Source organism: Lepidochelys kempii, chromosome 4 (assembly GCF_965140265.1).
Source record: "Lepidochelys kempii isolate rLepKem1 chromosome 4, rLepKem1.hap2, whole genome shotgun sequence".
Lineage (NCBI taxonomy): Eukaryota > Metazoa > Chordata > Testudines > Cheloniidae > Lepidochelys > Lepidochelys kempii.
In genome coordinates this window covers 93,529,185-93,547,811 of record NC_133259.1, presented here as the reverse complement: position 1 = coordinate 93,547,811, position 18,627 = coordinate 93,529,185, and positions in this window count along the sequence as shown.

Below are 18,627 nucleotides of genomic sequence, written 5' to 3'. Positions count from 1 at the left end.
CAATGGCAGGCATCTTCAATGTCACTAACTGAACATACTGCAGAAGCTGCTCTCCTCACCCGTAGGCAGGGAGCCAGGTCCATTGCCAAATAAGTGGTGGAATTTCATTGTCTGGCTGCAGACGCTGTACAGCTTCAGTCCAGTGGATGACATCACTTCAGGCAGAGACTCAGTGACCGTATCAAAGATTAAATTAGCACAGGTGGAACCTCTGCCTAGCCTGGGAGCCTTAGCCAATCATCAATCCTACTACAAAATCAACTAATGGAGAAAGCCAAATTAAAAATGACACCACCCAATCCCTGCTGGCCAGAATTCTTCCATCTCCTGAGGCCCCAATTGCCTTACCAGGCCCCAAAGCAATGTAAGTTGACCAAGCCCAGCCAGGCCTCACCTCTCCACTGACAAAGAGAAAACTCTCATTGGGCATTGGGGCTGTGCCTGTACAGTAACATGCTCAGGCACATTGCAGCAGGGTACCCAGCCAAAGACTGGACCAACTCCAAGTCAAGATATGCCAGAGCCCAGTAAGTGGGCTAAGGTTGGTTAGCACTCTATTCCTCCTCACGGCGTACCATGCTGCTTGCTATTTGCCAGAATCTTGGCAATCCCTGTCCAGCACACTGCCCAGCTCTGTCTCCCTCTTCCACTTAGAAGCACTAGAAGATTTGGGTGCCTCCAGCAAGTTCATCAACCTGGAGTTCATTGAAGGGCAGAGATTTCCCATCCTTTGCAAAGACTCCCCTGAACTTGTCAAGTCTATTGATGGGTCACTTCTGTCTTCAAACCCCATCACACAACAGACAGTCCCCCTGGAGGTTGTTACTCTTGGCGGCCACCAAGAGATCTAGCAGTTTGGAGTATCCACACTCGCTGGTTTTCAGGACCCCCAAAGCATCTGGCACTCACTATCTATACTTGTTTCCCACCGTGCCAACAAGCATGCCTCCCCAGTCCCTGACGAATCCAGAGTCACAAACTGAAGATTCATCAGCAATGCCTGGAATCCCTGCAAAGTACCTAGAACATGCCAAGGTATTTGACAAACAGAAGGTGGATGCTCTACCCACTCACAAGTTAATATAGTCCAATTGACCTTCAACCAGATACAGGAGGTCCCTTTTGGATGCATTTATGCCCTATCTGAACTCAAGCTGCAGGCCCTCTGGTAGTACCTTGAAGGAAATCTGCAGAAGGGGTTCATATGCCCTTCAGTGGCCCCAGTGGGAGTGTCTATCTTCTTTATGACTAAGAAGGATGGCTCCTACCAACTTTATGTCAATTGTTGAGCCCTAAACAAGATCACCCTCGGCAACTGGTAGCTTCTTCCGCTCAAACAAACTCCTGGAAAGACTCCATTCAGCTTGGATCTTCACAAAACTAGATGTGAAGCATACAACCTGGTCAGAACCAACAGGGGGATGAATGGAAGACAGTATTTCAAACAAGATAGACATTTTGAATACTTGATCATGCCATTTGGTCTATGTAATGCCCCCTCTACTTTCCAGCATTTAAATGAACAAAGTCTTCAGGGATATCAATCAATTTAGAAATCTACTTAGAAATTATTCTTATTTTTTCAGAAAACCAAGAAGTCCATGACCACCATGTGCTCACCATTCTTGATCAGCTTTGCCAAAATCAACTTTACTCAAATGCAGAGAAATGCAAATCTAACAAGAATTCAATGGAGTTTCTATACTATGTCATCTCTCCGGCAGCACTTGCCATGGACCCCCACAAAGTTACAGGCATCACTGAGTGGAAGGTGTCCTCAAATATACATAGTGTGTAGTGGTTTCTCAGGTTTGCCAATTTTTACTGATGATACATCCAAGGATTCTCTGACCTGGTAGCTCCTATTGCGTTGCTCCTCAAGAAGGGGGATAAGTTCACCTGGTCAATTGACAGGCAGGTGGCTTTCAACCACTGAGAGGGAAAAAAGCATTTATTTCTGCTCCCATTTTGACCCATCTGGACCCCACAAAGGCCTTCACAGTTGAGACAGATGCCTCAGATTTCATTATAGTTGTGATCCTCTCACAATTTACAGGCCCTTGCCAGTTGCTTCATCCCTCTGCTTTCTTCTCTCAGAAATTGACTCCTGCTGAGAGAAATTATGACATATGGGACAAGAAGCACCTGACCATCAAGACTGCCTTTGAGGAGTGGTGTCACCTCCTTTAGGGGCCCATACCCCATCCAAGTCTGGACAGATCAGAAGAATTTGGAGCATCTACAGAAAAACACAATAACACAACCAACATCCAATTCACTGGACCCTTTTCCTCTTTTAATTTGACTTTAGTGTCATGTACATCCTGGGACTAATAACAGAAAGGTGAACACCTTGTTCTGCAAGGACAAGTGCCATGAAGTGGAGCAGGAAGCCCTCACCGCTGTCCTTAATTATTTCCAGTTTGTCTGTGGGACCATCACTTGTCACCTGACGACCACTGTTCATTCTTTGCTTTCAAGTGACCTGTTTTAGGCACCAATCTGTCACACACTAAGAACCACCAATGCTTCCATGAATTTAAGATTTCATCTGCAACAAGACCTCCTTTATCACTGGGATCATCTCTACATTCCCAAGAGCAGCTTCTGGGTTCAGGTGCTAAGGCTGTGTCATGACTCGATCACGGCAGGACGTTTCAGCCAATTTAAAACCTACACCTTATCACTAGATACTTCTGGTGGCCGACCCTATGCACTTATGTTAAAAACTATGTTTGGTCCTGCAGCCTCTGAGTGCTTAGAAAGAACCAGCAAGCTAAGCCTTTGGGCCTTTTTAAGCCCCTACCCACATCTCTGCATCCTTGGTCTACCCTCTTGATTGGCTTTATAGTGGAGTAACTGTGCTCCCAAACACATGCTGTTATCCTGACTGTAGTGGACCTCCTGACCAAGATGGCCCATTATATTCCCACTCCCACTGCTGTGTATGAGAACCTGGCCAAACAACAACTCAACCCACACTTCAACCCAACGGACCCCCATTCTTTGCAAATTTTGGTTTTCACCCCTAATTCCATCCTGGCAGGCACAGACCTGGTCCTCCACCTCCATAAAACACACCAGGAATCCAAGGAGCACTTACTTTGACAGACACTAGAGAAACTTATAAGCATTACATGAACTGAAAGTGACAGGCTGCCTCTCATCTTGCAGTAGAGGTAAAGTTTGGCTCTTGACTCAGAACCTGAGAATGGACCATCCTTCAGCCAGGCTTGACCACCAAGCTTGGGTTCTTTTTATATCATTGAGCAAATAAACCCAGTGGCCTCCAAACTGCAGCTCCCAGAATTTCTCAAGATTTACTCTGTTTTCAACGTTTCTTTCCTCCAAATGTTCATCAACAACCCCTTCCCTGACTGAACAGACCCTCCTCCACCCCAGTAATTGGGCACAGGCAGGAGCAAATTAAAGTCTGTCAGGTCTTCAATTCCCAACAGGTCAGGGAAGTTCCAGTATTTAATTGACTAGAAGGAGTACAGTTCAGAGGAGTGATCCTTGGAACCAGAAGAAAATTTTCATACTCCTGATCTCCTGAGGAAATTTCACCAAAGATAGCTTGACAAACCAGGGCCATTGGACCCCTAGGAAGAGTCCTCAAGGGTGGTACTGTCAGGAACTCATCTGGTTCCGGGCATAGTAACCTAGTAACCCAGTGAGCTCAGCTGGGCCCAATAAATCCTCACTAAGTGACTGTGCTCCCCGATTGGATAGAAGGGCCAGAAGATCCTTATTTAAGCCTGGTAGCAACAGCAGCAGAGTGCTGCTCAAAGCATTCCATGCCGTACAGCTGCACAGACCTACTTCCTGTCCAGCCCTTGCACCATCCCTTGACTGATCTGCTCCAGACCTAGTCCCCATCTACCTCTGAAGCCCTTATTCCTGACTCCAGGATCTGATCACTGGTCAGCTTGTCTCCCGCTCTGCCCTTTGGTTCTGTTCTGACTCCTCACTCCAATTGGCTTGGCTCACGGTCATTCCTCCAGTTCTGCTCTGACCACTAAGTTACACCACCTACACATTGGTGCGTGATACCCATATGATAAAATGAATGATCAAGTAATACTTCTGGAGTGTTTATGAAAAACGGCCATTGCGGGAGATGTGGTCATGATGAGAGAAATACAGTTCTTTCAGTAATGAAATACAGCCATGCTGTGTGCACATGTGCCATTTTACATATAACCACCAAGGACAGCTGGGGTAGAGTCAACAGCAATGTAAGTGTTATATGCCTCAGAAAACAGTTTTGCTATTTTCTGCATTTAGCATAAAAAAACCTGATGCTCTGAAGGACACTCCTGTGCATTGTGTCTTTGCCTTTTCACTTTGGGAAACCCTTGAGCGACAACTCACTGCTTGAGACGTAATCTATTCATGGGGGCATTTCTGGACAATTGCTCTTATAGGCTGATTTCTAACTCTACTCCAGCAGGAGCCACTGAATAACTTAACCGGCAACCTGGAAAACAGCAGTGCTAATGCAGAGCCAGCTTGTAAGTAAGTGACCACATTAAGGGACTCAGAGTGGTGTTTAGTGTAGCAACCTGTGAAGTAGTAGACAAAAAAATATATAACCCTCATTGTTGCTCTCATGAATTTGCTATCCTTTAAGATGTACTTATTTTTTTTCAGACAGGTGGTCCTCGCATAGCGCGGGAAGCCTCAGGGGCATTCCAATTTCAGTCATGGGACTACTTATGCAGTGCCAACAATTATTCAGTACACACCTTACTATGGAATTTTAATGCAGGTGGAATGTATCCCTGTGTTGTTACTCTGCAATGCTTTGCAGATTTATATGCACCATTTGCACAAAGATTGAAAAGTAAACAGATGTATACTGTACTCATCCTTTATTGTAGATTAGTGTTATTTAGTAATACCTTCCTCTGGTAAATTGACTCTCTGTGCAAAATGCACAAGAGCATTTTAGAGAAGATCACATTATCGCTCCTACTTCTGAAAACCAAAGTGCTATTCCTGCTTTTCATAAGGGACAACTGCCTGTAGCATTTTCCATTCTGCAGCGTGTCAAAAGTGGACTCCCACCATTAGGTTGGCAATTCAGAAGAGCTAATGAACGTTAATGCATGAACACATACAATCTAGTGCATCAATTTATGACCCCAAATTTTCAGGATATTGTTTCCTGGGACTGTTTCACTTTAATATGCCATTGTACACATCCTGTACAATAGGGGTCCCGATTCTCTTTGGCACCTTTAAGCACTACTGAAATACAAATAGTACTTGTATTCATATTTACAGCTGGGTGAAATTTTTCAACCAACATTTTTTGGTTAAAAATTTTAAATTCAGCATCACAAACATTTTGTGAATTTGGGTGAATTTCATCAAATTATTTTGGTCAAAAATTCTGAAAAAAAATCAAATTTCTGTGACAGATATGGCAATTTCCTACAATATCCTTGAAAAACCTTGATGAATTAAGTTTAATTATCTTTGATGTCCACTGTAATAAATGTCTGTTGTTCCCAGCATCTGAGTATCAAAGGCCTCACCTGAATAAAGGAAAGACCGAACTACTCATGGAGGTGTGAGTTCTGAGTGTAGGTAGGGTTGCCAACTTTCTACTTGCACAAAACTTAACACCCTTCCCCCACCCCCTTCTCTGAGGCCCTGCCCTCGCTCACTCCATCCCCCTCCCTCTGTCGCTTGCTCTCCCCACCCTCACTCAATCATTTTCACTGGGCTGGGGGTTGGAGAGTGGGAGGGGAGAGTGCTCTGGCTGGGGTGCGGACTCTGGGGTGGGACCAGAAAGGATGGTTTCGGAGGCTCTGGGCTGGGGCGCCGAGGGCATGAGGGCTCTGGATGGGGGTACAGGCTCTGGTGTGGGGACAGTGATGAGGGATTTGGAGTGAAGGAGGGGGCTCCAGGCTGGGGCGAGGCTCTGGGCTGGAGTAGGGGCTTGGGAGGGGAGTGTGAGGGCTCTGGCTGGAGGTCCAGACTCTGGGGTGGGGCTGGGGATGAAGGGTTTGGGGGGTAGGAGGGTACTCTGGGCTGGGACCAAGGGGTTTGGAGGGTAGGTGGAGGATCTGGGCTGGGGCCTCCAGCTGGGGGTGCTGGCTCTCATGTGGGGCTGGGGATGAGGGGTTTGGGGCATAGGAGGGTGCTCTGGACTGGGACCGAGGGCAGGAGGGGGATCAGGGCTCTGGGGTGGGGCTGGGGATGAGAGGTTTGGGGTACAGGAGGGGGCTCTGGGCTAAGATGGGGATGGGAGGGGGTTAGGGGTGCAGGCTCCAGGTGGCACTTACCTCTGGCAGTTCCCAGAAGCAGTAGCATATCCCCTCTCCAGCTCCTATGCAGAGGCACAGCCAGGCAGCTCTGCACACTCCCCCATCCACAGGCACCACCCCTGCAGCTCCCATTGACTACAGTTCCTGGCCATTGGGAGCTGCAGAGCTGAGGCTTGGGGCAGGTGCGGTGTGCAGAGCCCTGTGGCTTCCCCTACCTGTAGTAGCTGGAGTGGGGACATGCTGCTGCTTCCGGGAACTGTATGGAGCCAGGGCAGGTAGAGACTAGCCTCCCATAGCCCTGCTTTGCTGCTGACTGGACTTTTAATGGCCCGGTAAAGGCTGACGAGACCTGCTAGGGTCCCTTTTTGACTGAGCATTCCAGTAAAAAACTGGACACCTGACAACCCTAAGCATAGGCTGTTATGAACATGCAGCCATAGAGGAAAAATAGCCAGCACACACATACCCCTTTGCAGTGTTTGAAGAGCCGATTCCTACCAGACCCTTCGTTGGAGGTTGATCTCCGATAAACTCATTACTGTGCATGCAGGTTCTTTTACTATTTAATAGGTTCTCTCTAATGCTTTCACTTTAAGAATAAATGTGCATGTTTATAAGTTACCACACAGCCCTTTATAACTGCTGGCTATCACAGCTGTTCAAAGCCTTCAAAAGATAGGCTAGTGTCTGTGCTTTGCCCTGTTTAGGCTGACTGGCTTGCTGAGGAGATCAGAGTGTTGGCATGGAATTCTGTTAGCTGCACACTGATCAGGTGTTTTCAGAGAACTATCCACGATGATGCCAAGATCTTTCTTGAGTTGTAAGAGCTAATTTAGACCCCATTATTTGGTGTGTATAGTTGGGATTATTTTTTGAACTCTGAATTTCCCAGTTTGTTGCCCCGTCATCCGGTTTTATGAGATCCCTTTTAACTATGCAGTCAGCTTTGGACTTAAGCATCCCAAGTAATTTTGAATAGTCTGCAAATTTTGCCACCTCACTGTTTGTCATTTTCCAGATTATCCATGAATATGTTGAACAGCACTGGTTCTAGTACAGATCCTTGGGGAACCCTATTATTTGCCTCTTTCTATTATGACATCTCTCCCTACTGATGGGTTTTGCCAGATCTTGGCTTCAGTACTCAGAATTTCCCTTCAAGTCAATAGGTCTCCTTCTTCCCCTTGGGCAGGAGGCTGTCTCCTGTTCCCTCTCCTCAGCTATATAGGGAGATAATTTGATTCCTCTTGGATACTGTGAGTAGACACACACATCCTCTCCCTATCAAATACTACATTACAAACTGGTAACCAGAGAAAAAGCCCTTGGAGGGATTTGAAGGACTGACTGTGACCAGAGCCCTTGCTGGAGTTAGGAGGTGATCTCTGGTAAGCTAATGCACGTAGGTTTTTATGGTCTTTAATATGTTCTCTCTGTAATGGTTTCACCTTATGAATATATGTGCTTGCTTACAAGGAGTTGTGTGATAACTTAACTAGGGGCAGTTACAGCTTCATAGCCTTCAAAACGAGAGCAAAGGATAGACCGTGGCCAGTATTGGCAGTCTGGCTTGCTGGGGATAGCAGTATAAGAATGAAACCGTATAGCCTGGAAGAAATCACAGTTCGTAGGGAGACAGACATAGGTCTCTAGCCATGAGAGACTACCCATAAGGAGTTAGGAACCTCAAAAGAGTGCCCACTTGGTGGACCTCGGAAGGTGAAAATATAGGTGCAGCTGCCCTGAATTGTGACATTTTCATTTTGATATTTTCAAAACAAAACATTAGAAACCCTTTAACTCTGAAGTTTCCCTTAATTTTAAAAAAATTAAATATTCAAAATAAAAATGTTTAGCTTCAGTTTTAACAAAAACATTTCATTCAACTGAAGCTTTTTGATTTGCCAAAACTTAACTTTTGGGAAAATGTGTTTGACAAACATTTTTCCAGAAATCCCAGGGAACTGAAAAATCCCTTATTCACCCAGCTGTCTTCAGAGCACCCTTTAGAGGCTCTCCAGACCAGTGCTATTCGAAACAGTGGTCCATGGACCAGTGCCAGTCTGCAAGCCATCGGCTGCCGGTCTGCATGCACATGTGGGGGAACTGGCAATTTTTTTCCCCACATCAGATAGCTTGAGAAGCACTGCTCTAGAGCACTCCTGCTGGTCCCCTCTGCATTCCTAAGTGGGGTGAGAGAACCTGGATTTGTGCAGGAAATGGCCCAACTTTATTATCATGCACATTGTGTAAAGAGTTGTCACTTTGGATGGGCTATCACCAGCAGGAGAGTGAATTTGTGTGGGGGGTGAGAAAACCTGGATTTGTGTTGGAAATGGCCCACCTGATGATCACTTTAGATAAGCTATTACCAGCTGGACAGTGGGGTGGGAGGAGGTATTCTTTCATATTCTCTGTGTATATATAAAGTCTGCTACAGTTTCTACAGCATGCATCCGATGAAGTGAGCTGTAGCTCACGAAAGCTCATGCTCAAATAAATTGGTTAGTCTCTAAGGTGCCACAAGTACTCCTTTTCTTTTATCTGACTAGAAGAACAGCCTCTCTGCCAGCCTCAGGATCAACTGAAAACTAAGAGATGCAACTGCTAAGCATTGGCAGGGATTTTCATTTGATAACAATGTCTATTTCTCTGAATATTAGCTTTGCTACAAATTAGCGGAGGTGTATTAAAAAGCTCAGAGGCATTACAGTCGCACCTCCCAGCAGCTCTCACTAGTATTTAGGCACTTAGCTGCCCTGTGCCTTTGAAAATCTGCCCTTGGCTGCTACAAAAAGAACTTTATTTACTGCCACTCTTATTATTGTGTTTTAAAAGTGTGTTTTGTTTTTCTGTGTTCACTTCTTGCTCAATATCATTATATTTGGAATTATGGCAAAATAAGTGATTGTTTTCTTTAATTACAGATAAAGTCTTTCTGTTGCAGTGTGTGTTGTTCACAATTTTTTATTACTGCAACAGTGTAGCAATCACTATGAATTGCATTGTTCATTTGGTTCAGTGATGCAGCACCAAGGTCACTGGGTTTCTTTAAGCTAATGATGGACTATAACTCTAGAAAATGTGCATGGAAATCACAGGGCCACAGTGAGCATATTGTCATGGTCACAGATGTTATTCTTCTGAAATCACTTAGGGGCATCCAATATAGATAAACTACAACCATTGTGCACCTCACTGACTTCTAAAGATGGGCTAGCAGGAATCTCATGCGGGTAGAATACTGTTTAAACAGTTAAATCAAGGCTTGTAAGTAGAAAATCAATTATTGGCCATTGTTGGCTCTCCCTTCCTGCACAGCATTTCTAGCACCGTTTATCTAGCATCACTGGTGAGAACCTGTACATCACTGATGCTAAAGAGGTAACAGGAGCTCCTGTGAGCCTTCAGTTAGAAGGCAAGAAAGTGGGAGAAGTCAGCACATCAGCAGTCATTTAGCATTAGTTATCTGAGATTATAGCTATTTAGGGTAGCAAACAGTTATAGAATATGTTAGTGTAGCCAGGTTGCTACTCACTGCTAATATAACTCCTTGTGTTTCAGGCTAGGAATGCAGCTCTTGTTGCATTAGGTGCCCCCAGCAGCTCACTCTGCAATTGTCTTTTTTCTGGTAACTTGGCCCTCCAGCCAGGTTACCACATAGTTCACCCCTTCTGGTATTACAAAAGTGCTGTTGCCAGACAGCATTCACCTCCTCAGGCTGTGTAACACTATACCAGTGCTTGGCAGGGGAATCCAGGCCTACCTGCTACATCAGGCCTTAGCCCAGGGACCCTACAGCCAGCAATCCATGCCCTCAGTCCCCATGTAAGCGGGGGAATAGTCCAGCTACTGTGGGGAACTTTCCTGGCTTCTGCACTACCCCGGTGAAGTGGGCTAGCAAAAGGATCAGAGTCCTTGCTCCCACTTCCTTTACCCAGTGGCCTCCCTGCCCTTGAGGGCTCCCCTTCCACTCTGTCTGGCAGAGTCCTCATAACCCCAACAAGGCTGGGCCCAGGATTCCTGGGGGCTTGACCCCCAACCCTGCTGTGGACACCTAGGACAGGGGCTAAGGTGTCCCCACTGCGGGGTACTCTCTCTGCACTGGGCACTTCTCTGATCCACTGACCATTACATACAATTTAAAGCAAATGCCCGTTATTTAATCAATTAATTTTAAAAATAAGGAAAAATGGAAGAGGTTAAAGGAGACATCAACCTGCTCTGTGGCAGGGAACATCACAAACAGTGTCTCTGGAATGTCATGGCAGTTCATAGTCTGTTCCTTGTAAGTCCCAGGCCTTCTTCTCAGGCCCTGGCTGTGCTACAGGTTGGACACTTGCTCTGGTGGTGGCCACACGCTCTCAGTAGTAGGACCCTTCTTCCCAGTGTCGCCCCTGCCCTGTTGGGGTTATGATCCAAGCCTGGCCGCAGAGCCTCTTGGCTGAGGCATCTCCCTGTGCTGGGCCCACTGCCCAGGGTCCCCCTCGCTCTCCGCAACTGCTTACTGCACCCAGCTCTGGACTGCTAAAGCCCCAGATCCACCACTCTGTCTCAGCACTGCTGCTGCTCTGCCTCCAGATCCCTGGGCTCCTTCTTTGGCTCCTCTGCTTCTGGTTGCTACAGCTCTGCTCCCAAGACAGGTCTGCTCTGCAGGCTGCTTCTATGACTCTGCTCCCAGCACTGACCTGCTTCCTGGGCTGCTTTTCTGGCCCCTCTGGATCTGGTTGCTGCAGCTCTGCGCCCAGGGCAAGTCATAGAATATCAGGGTTGGAAGGGACCTCAGGAGGTCATCTAGTCCAACCCCCTGCTCAAAGCAGGACCAATCCCCAATTAAAGTCCACTCTCTCTGGGCTGTGCCTCTAGCTTTAAGGCTGCAGCTCTGCTCCCAGGACAGGGTCTGCTCTCTGGGCTGCTTTTCTGGTCTCTCTGGATCTGGCACAGCTCTGTTCCCCAGCTTAGCTCAGGCCCCTGCTTGCTCCTTAGCTCAGCCCCACTCTGACTCAGGCAATTCCAGCTCACAGGGAAGACGGGACCCTCCTGGCCTCTTGACTCCCCAATTAGCCTGCCCACCCTGTCATTCAGGCTCACCTGAAGCACTGGGCTCTCCCCATTGTTCCAAGGGACTGGAAGTCTCAGTGTCCCAATTCCCCATTGACCCATCCCCCTTTTAGTACTGGGAGCTAGCAACTAAAACACCCCCACTGAATGTTAGTAAGGGGCAACAGTCCCCTTACATCCATTCCTGTTGCTATTTCTCTGTGCTCCTTCTTTCCATCCCTCCCTAGCTTCTCTCTCCTGGCTCTGGGTTTACCATTGGAGCCTATGGTGCTCCCTGTGGCTACTTCACCTCTCCTCGTCTCTTGCCAGACTCCATACTGCAGGGAACGATTCCAGTGCTTACGCTCCCCTGGGCTTGCTCCTGACAACCACTCTCCTTCCAGGGACTCACCATAGACTCCTTCCTCTATAGCCCCCTTCAACTGTCAGTCTCTTGGCTTGACAGTGCTGGCCCAGCTCTCCCCAGATGGGCAGCACTCTCAATTAACTCTAGCCCTCCTCTCAGGTGATGCTGGGTGACCTAATTGGCCTCTCAGGCCCTCATTACCCCCATCAGGGCTGGCCAGAGTGGTGCACACCCCATCACAGCTAAGTCAAGTATTTAACATATATTTAACACAGTACAGTGGTGATCTGGGCTGGCTGCTTTCTGATAAGCATAAATGCTCTAGTTCTGCAGTTACATCAACATTCATATTTTTCCATACATTGTGTGCTTTACAAACTCAATAATTAGAAAACAAATGCAGTTTTCTTGGAAGAGACATGCAAGAGGTCGAATTAGCATGGAGTAAATGGGAGATTTGCAATGCACTTTGCCCTACTAGTCAGTGTATGCTGATCCAGGACATTTAACAGGATACTTTATCCTTTGTAACCCTGATGCATGTAAGGTGACTTAAGTGTGTGACATACAGGTGCTCATTACAAGGACCATGGTAGTACCACAGATTTCCACAGACCTGTTTTCAGAGCATCATTCTTGCACCAATGCTTCCCCTTTTGCGTGGAACAGCCACATATGCTTAGACCACCACAATACAGTATTTAAGCCAGGATTGTTTTGAACAAGAGGGCAAAGGGTGCCCGTACAAACTTAACTTTGGCATGTTTTGATTTTGGGGTTCTTAACTTTGCAACCTTAGCATTTCCTTAATGTAGATTTTTTTGTATCTCTATTCAGGGCTTTTGCTAGAGCCTTTACACTTTTTTTAATGCCCTTTAGTAGATAATCTGGCTAGACAGCCTTGGGAAGTCAAAACTGGAACTGGCTTTATTTACCATCACACTGAAAATAGTATCTGTCTTATGCTCAAAACTGATAGCAGTGCCAGGCTCCCATTACTTCATGTGGAAAACTTTGTGAAGGAAGCAAGGGCTCCTCCTTTAGAGAGTGTGCACCTAACTACACAGTGCAAGAGATAAAGGCCTGGATTTGCAAAGGTACTTACGCACTTAAAACTGAAACTTAGGGACCTAACCCACAGACTTAGGTGTCACGGTGATCTGCCCAACTCCCACTTGGCTGCCTCTTAAGACTGTAGGCACCTAAACTCACTCAGCACCTATATTTTTGAAGTAAAAGTTTCATCACCACCCTGGGCATGTGCACTCTAGGTATCCAGGCACCTATCTTCTGCCTAAGGCCCAGAGCAATCCACAAACAATGGGGAAGAGAGGTGTTCATCTGCATAACTCATGTGTGGGACCCAACCCAGTAGGGGTGGTCAGAGGCCACCGAACTCCAAACAAAATAGCCAGAGGGTGAAAGCCCTCCCTTATAAACTTTAGTCAAGCGATTAGCACCTTCCTACAGGAGGTGGGAGACCCCTAGTTCAATTTCCCCCTCTTCCTGAGGAGTAGAAAGGGATTGGACTAAGGGGTCTCCCACCCTTTAGGGAAGTGTCCTAATCACTTGGCTATGGAATGCTCTGATATGGGGTTCCCCCAATCTCTCCTATTGAGGTTGTTGCATTGTAATCAAATAATTGAATAATTAAATCATAATTTGATCAGACAAAGACTGAGAATGACTTTATAGTCCTCTGGTTAGGGAGCTCACTTTAGAGGTAGCAGATTAGATTCTAATCTCTTCTGATCATCAAGAAGGGGGGCTTGAAATGGGGGTCTCCCACATCCTGGGTAAGTGCCCTTACTGCTGAGAAAGATGGTTATTAAATCCTTGTCCTCCTCCAGCTGTGTTGCATGGAGTTAGATGGCCTCTAAGCACACCTACTGTATTGGTCCTAGGGTCCTAGCACATGACATAGGTAGCAGAATGCCCAGCTTCTCCCAGTGTGTGGGTTGCTAGCAGAGACAGGTGCCTCCCTGTAGCCTGGGCATAAGCCCCTATCTCTAGGGAGGGGATGGAGCTTAGGACATATCCCTCTCCTCTGCATCTCTCATTGGCTAGCATGCTGGCTTTGTGGATCACATTCCAAGATGCCCTTCTCTCCCTATTCACTTTACCTGGAGTGAAGGCACCTTACTTAGGCTTTGTGGTTTGTAGTGTTGTTCCTGTGGTTTTGCTAAGCACCTAAATATTAGGCAGTGTAACATCTAAGCCCCTTTTGTGGAGCTGGGCCAATGGCTACTGCAGAGCTCTTGCCTCATTCATAGAGTGCACTTATTGTGCATTTAAAAGTCCTAGAAATGTGTAGTGAGTAGTATGGAGCAATTACTGATCCACACCTGCACAGTAACCAAAAGTTGCACTTATCCAGATTTTTTTAATATGCAAAAAAGATCTGACATGCTCATTGCAACACTGTTGGTATTGGCAGTTATTAAAAAGTGCTATTATCTTTAATCTACTGCAGATGTGCCATTCAAACCCTCCTAATTTAGCAAAGTCAAATGGGTTTTCATTACAAAATGAAAGGCATCTTCCACCTCATTTCAACTTTTTGTCCCCAACTGGTTCAAAGCTAGAAGTATTAAAAAGGTTGCAAATTTGTTTTCGAGTGGAAGAGTGTGTTTTTTTACTCTGTGTGCTCCAAAAGAGCCGAACAGTTCGTCAAACTTGGAAAAAGTAAAATCACACGACACTGTTGTACCAATAAAATAAAAACCAGCAGGATCTTATTAAAGGGAAAAGGCAAAATGCCACATTTATTGTAAATATAATAAAGAAATATAAAACTCACACTGTCCTATCGTTACTTATTCCTTCCTTACTTATTATATATATATATATATATATATATATATATATATATATATATATATATATATATATATATATATTCATACCAGTTCTGCATAGGGGTTTATAGTTACCAGCCTAGAGGTTGCTCGTGACAGGGTACTGGCCAGGTAACCTGTACACGAGAGTGGAGCGGAGTCCGTGTCAGATGCGCATCCGATGCTCCTGAAGGGTAGTGGCAGAACTGGAGACTCCAAGTTCTCAGCCCTTAGTGTCCATTTTTATAGGACTTTCTTCCTATGCGAGTCCGTGGAATTTCTTCATCATGCTGTTGCTGAATCAATCAGCAGATAGCACATTCCTGACGGCTCCAAGATGTTATCTTGTTCTTTGGTTCTCCCATCCTTGAGGCTGTTGGGTGGATTCCAGTCTGCCCTCCGGGGGGGGGGGGGGTCGTCTGGTTATTTCCACTTGATGCCTTCTTCAGCCGATGGACACTGGATTCTTAGGCTGGCACCTCCCTGATCATTCAGTTATTATCCACACCAAGCATCCATCCACATACATCCTCTATCTCTATTTTAATCACAATTGTTAATACAACAAAAGGGTGGGGAGTCTCTGGGTGCTGTTTCTGTTGTTAGAGTATTGCTTTGAGTCTCTCTCTCTTGTGAATTGCTTTGAGAATAGACTCTGTCTTAGAATGTACTAACACAGTTAGCAGCTTGCAAGTTTCACACATAGAGGGAGAGAAACAATACCAAAAACCAAGAGACCTCTTAATTAGTAATACCCTGGAATTGAAACTATGGGGAATCAAACTCATTTGTGATTTTAATACAGAACTTCTTTAATATGATCCAACACCACCAAGGACCTTTTTTCCTACCACCAGTCTGGTAGTATTTTACACTCACTTTGCTATCGTCACTTTACACAGGTGTAATTAACCACACAAGGCTCAAGACAGTGGAGAAGCAGGCCCAAACCCTGGACAATTCAGCACAACAGGTAAAGTTTCAGAAAATTATAAGCAACTGAAAAAGGGGTCTTAGAATGAAAATGCTTAGGCAACCTTAGCTAAACCTGTTGCTCCAACTGTTATTTTTATCTCTCTCTCCATTACACACACATCCCCCCCAATAAACAAACAGGTCAATAAGAACAAAGGGCATGTTCTATTCCAGAAGCAATTAGAACACAGAAGCTTAGGACTTCAATTTAAGAGCTTATTACAGAGGCACAGTAAAACCTCTATATTATTTAAAAACTAATTATGCTTTATGAGTTTGCAGAAGTTCACTGAGAGTATGCAGGCAAATTAACATTACCTATACAGTAAAATATTATGGGCCAGATTTTGTGCTGGTATAAGCTGACAGATTCTTTGAAGTCAGTGATGTTTTCTCAAGTTACAAAAGCAGAAAATTTGGCTCTATCTACAGAAGGACTAGAAAACAATTCAGGTCAATATCAGCACATCTCACTCTCTCTACTGTCCGCAAGTAGTCTGACTTTCATTAGCCTCTTGTAAATAAAACCATAGTCACTGTGATCTTAAACAGGATGAGACAAACTTCTTCTCTCAGGGGCTTCCCTTGTTCACTCTCTGAGCGGTTCTCTGGATTCTCTTTACACTCCATTCTATTTTAGAGGAGTCTCAGAATCATTTAGGGGAAAAGTAAATCAACATGCGCTTTTTGGACAGCAGGACACTCTAAAACATTCTTGGGCAGCATCAGCTGTAACAAACCTTTCAGTTTCTGGCAACAGCATCATTCACTTAATAGTCTGGTCTGAAGCCTCACAAGTACATGATAATTTCTCAGTCTAGTTGACCATACCTTCTACAGAATCTTCTGGAACCTTTCCTCCATATCCCTGTAACATGACTGCCAATTTGCCTCTTGTACACCATATGTGCCCTGTTGAAATCATTGTTTGAAATGAGAGAAGAGAGGCTAAATAACCATGCTTTTTGTGTGTGTGCAGTTTGTAAATGTAGTAGGATGGCCACCACTCCTGCCTCTAAGGGCCTAAAACAGCCCTGGGAGAGGGCTGGGGCAAAGCTGGGCTGATTGGCAGAGCAGCCACAGCTGGGGCCACACCCGAAACAGACCCAGCAGGCCTTATAAAAGCCAGGAGTAGAAGAACTCTCTCTAGCCCCGAGAGGGAGGGACCTGGCTGCAGAGACCTGAATACAGGATCCAGTTTGGAGCAGGGCTGAGGAAAGGCCAAGGGAGCCAGGGAGCTCCAGCTTAGGAAAGCCCCAGGCTGCAGGCTTGGGAAGGCCTATTAGGTACAGGGGTTGCAAGGGCAGCCACGGATAGGCAGAGGCAGCAGTCCCTTGCCTATGATGAGTGGCTTATACTGCAGTCTGCCCCAGGGAGTGGAGGCTAGTTGGTGCCTCAGTCTTAGGCTACTGCCAGTCAAGGTGAGGCTAGTTGGTGCAGCGGTTCCCCTGGGAAGGGGGAGACCCAGAACTGTGGGGTACTGCCAGGGGCAAGCACCCAGTTAAAGGGGCACCAGGGTCCTGGGAGGGACACAGGAGCCAGCAGCAAGGTGAGACACCAGCCGACAGAGGGCACTCCAGAGGCTGGAAAGCTAATTCCCTGAGACAGCCAGCAGGAGGCACTGCCAGAGAGTCTGTGCCCAGTTACAGTAAATATTCAAGCTTGAATTTTCACATTCATAGTGAGGTGTGGCAGGTCTGGCACCACAGCACCCCTTTGTGGCAGGTGTGGGTGAGGTGTCAGTACCTCACCACTCGAGTTCCCACACCCACCCTTAAAAGGGTATCCTGTTGTGGTCTAATAGCCAGTCTCCCCACATTCATCCCTTGGTCAGGGTGGTGGGCCCCAACAGCCAGAATCCATACTACTTCCCTGAGTCATAGGGCAGTGAGTCCCAACAGCCAGAGTCCATACAACTCACCCCACATGTCAGGGAGGTTAGTAGGGGGACCCAGACCCATCCTCTCTACCCGGTCCCACTAGTAGCAGTGTTTCCCTTGCCCCAGCTCAGTGGGGATCCACCCACAACACACCAAGCATCCTTACAGCACCAACACTATTCATCTCTAGAGTTCCCTTGGGGCACTTCTTACCAGAACCACTGGGTTCTCCACTTCAGGGGGTCCTCCCGTCTGCTCTCCTCCCGTGGCATCTTCCATCCGGGCGCGTCCTGGCTACTGGATCCAAGAGTACCAGCAGTTGCCCCTCAAGGGCTAGCCACGCACCTCCTTCCCCTCCAGTGGTTAGCCTTGACTGAGGCAGCTCTGCAGGCTTTTATACCTGTTCTCCAATTGGAGCATGCCCAGCAGGGCTTCCGGGGCATGGCTTCCTCTGCATGGAGGGAAGGGTTAACACCTGCGGTACCAGTGTGGGGCCACTCTGCCCCATCACATGAGGGTAGCGCAGAAATCAGAAGATAGACCATAAAAATGATTTTTGCTACTTTTTAAAAGTTAATGATTTTTAAGCTAATCTAATGAGTGGCTGGGTTCTGACTCATGATTATTGAGCTATTAGTGGCAACGCTAAAAAAAACAGTTAAAAATTTGTGTGTGTGTATATGAGGAGAGGAGAAAACATGAATTAAAAATCACAGCGTGACCAATTATTATTTTATAATCTTCTCTTTAGCAAGTTGAAACTCATGGCCTACCACACTTTTCTTTAATCTTTCATACAGGGATGTGGGGAAATGAAATAGCCTGGTACAAATAGTCCAGGGGGGGAAGAGTATGGTGCTGTTGGGTTGGTTTTGGGAGAAGCATGTCCAAAACAAAGCAATGTGATGGTGATATCCTGCCGTCACACATGCGTGTTTTGTAGTGATTTCACTTGAGGCCTGATCCTTTTCAACCTATTGTCTCTTTACATTTCCGTTCCACTACCGTTACATATTGGAGAGTAGCACAGTGATGTTGTTACTAACTAAAGGCCCTTTAGAAGTCACCTTGGTAAAACTGACTAGAGAACCAAAGATGATAAGAGACGAGAGGAATGCTAGCACCTTATAATGCTTCTTTCAGGTGGAAAAAGATCTGAGGTATCATGAGTAAATTAGGGGGGTGGTCACCAATTCATGTGTTTTCAGTCCCAGCCTGTCTCAATCTGTAGGAGCCCCCACATCCATGGA